Source organism: Cebus imitator, unplaced genomic scaffold (genome assembly GCF_001604975.1).
Source record: "Cebus imitator isolate Cc_AM_T3 unplaced genomic scaffold, Cebus_imitator-1.0 Scaffold523, whole genome shotgun sequence".
NCBI classification, from domain to species: domain Eukaryota; kingdom Metazoa; phylum Chordata; class Mammalia; order Primates; family Cebidae; genus Cebus; species Cebus imitator.
Window position 1 is genome coordinate 441,883 of NW_016107838.1, and position 2,649 is coordinate 444,531.

Genomic DNA, 2,649 nt, shown 5'->3' on the forward strand with positions numbered 1-2,649 from the left:
TCATCATCACTGGTTATTAGAGAAATGCAAATCAAAACCGCAATGAGATACTATCTCATGCCAGTAAGAATGGCAATAATTAAAAAGTCAGGAAACAACAGATGATGGAGAGGATGTGGAGAAATAGAAATGCTTTTCCACTGTTGGTGGGAGTGTAAATTAGTTCAACCATTGTGGAAGACACTGTGGCGATTCCCCAAGGATCTAGAACTAGAAATACTATTTGACCCAGCAAACCCATTGCTGGGTATATACCCAAAGGATTATAAATTATTCTACTATAAAGACACGTGCAAAGGTATGTTTACTGCAGCACTGTTCACAATAGCAAAGACTTGTAACCAACCCAAATGTCCATGAATGACAGACTGGATAAAGAAAATATGGCACGCATACAACAGGGACTACCAGGCAGACATTAAAAAAAAGGATAAGTTCATGTCCTTTGCAGGGACGTGGATGAAGCTGGAAACCATCATTCTTAGCAAACTAACACAAGAACAGAAAACCAAACACTGCATGTTCTCACTCATAGGTGGGAGTTGAACAATGAGAACTCAGGGACACAGGAAGGAGAACATCACACACCAGGGCCTGTTGGGGGTTGGGGGGGTGAGGGGAGGGATAGCCTTAGGAGAAATACCTAACGTAGATAACGGGTTGATGGGTGCAGCAAACCACCATGGCGCATATATACCTGTGTAACAAACGGGCACATTCTGCCCAAGTACCCCAGAACTTAAAGTAAAACAAAAAATAATAAAATAAAAAAACAAATAATTTTTTTTAAAGAGTAGGATGAGTCTCCAAGATATTCATATGAGTGTTACATGAGCAAAATAAAATGCAGTGTGAAACACTTTTGGAAGGATGGCACAAAAAGAGGAGTTCAAATCTCTCCCAAGAAAAACAGGCCAACAGAAATGGCAGCACACAGTAAAAATTGTCCTTAGACACTTAGAAATGTCACTGGAAACTAGGATTTTTGCCCTAAAGGAAAAAAAAGAAGACTTGGCCAGGTAAGGTGGCTGGTGCCTATAATCCCTGCTCTTTGGGAGAAGACGCTAATTTTGGGAGTCAAAAAGTTGAAGCGCTAAATTGCTACCGTGAAAGCAATTATTGCAATTCAGCAATATTTACTTTGCATTTGCAAAATTCAGTCTTTTTTACAATGGGATTTCTAAAGAAGAGCAGACAGCGCTCGGCAGATGCAGTTTGATGAGAAAGAAAATCAATGCTTCTGCATTTGCACACTCAGAAGAAGAGGTGAGGGATGATCATGTCCACCAGAAATCACTAATTTGGGTGACAGTATTACAGGGCTTTGTGGATCCAAATAATTTCCTCAAACCACTTAAGCACAGAGAATTCACAAAGCTTCTCAATTCTCCTGTTGCTGCAAAAGCATGTTTCCATGGTGCATGTGACACAGTGAGAGCTACTGGCATCCAGCCACCTACGCACACAAAGCTACCTAGTAGCACAGGTGTGCCACAGCAAAAATAGTACTTGCTAAGGATGCAGAGAGCCTGCTCATTGCTAAATCATTATCTAACAAATGTTCAAACCAACATGACATAAATTATTATGGGACGACATAATAACATAGTATTTGTGGATACTAGCCCCTTTGCAGGAGCTTCCACAAAACTCTGCTTGGACCGTGTGGGAAACTTAATACCCTGCTGGGAAGGAGACGGGAGGAGCTCTGAACTCAAGACCCTCACTACCACCTCCACCACCGAGCAGCAGTGCTGTCCTGCTCTCTTCTCTCTGGTGTCCTTTGTGTCCAGGAAACCTCATTTTGCAGATCTGGGGACTCTGAATAGATCCTGAGACACAGAGTCACCCCTTACATAGGGTTGAAATATCCAACTGCCTGGAGCTGGTGACATGGGACAGAAAGGCCAACCGGATACTGGGTCAACTGTGAGAGGGGTCAAAGCCTGAGCGTGAGGACCAGTTTTCAGACCTGGTGCAATAAGCTCCGGGTGCTGTCTAGGTGGGAGGCACCAGACAGAGGTGCAGAGCATGCCTCTCCTCCCTCCTGGGTACCTGCCAGTGCTCCGCCTCCTAGGAGATCCCGAGGGCCCCTGTTCTGCCTCCCCACTGTTGAGTGCTTGGCTTGAGAAGCTGCTGTCACCTCGCTCCCAACAACCCAGACAGCCAGAATGTTCCCGTCATTCCACCTCACTGCTCTGCTCAAATCTTGCTCCAACCGGAATAAAATCCCCAGTCCCAGGCACACCTGCAAGGACTCTAATTGTTCAGCCTCCCCTCCTCTCCTTCCTCACACAGTCCTCCAGGCTGCTCCTCTCACACACCAAAGCAGCTTCCCAAGCTGGGTGCAATGGTTCACGCCTGTAATCTCAGCACTTTGGGAGGCCAAGGCAGGCAGATCACAAGATCAGGGGTTCGAGACCAGCCTGGCCAATATGGTGAAACCCCATCTCCACTAAAAATACAAAAAAATTAGCTGGGCGTGGTGGCATATGCCTGTAACCCCAGCTACTCTGGAGGCTGAGGCAGGGGAATTGATTGAACCTGGGAGGTGGAGGTTGCAATGAGCCAAGATAGTACCTCTGCTCTCCAGCCTGGGCTACAAAGAGAGAGACTGCACTCCCCCCCACCAAAAAAAGTCTCAAGACA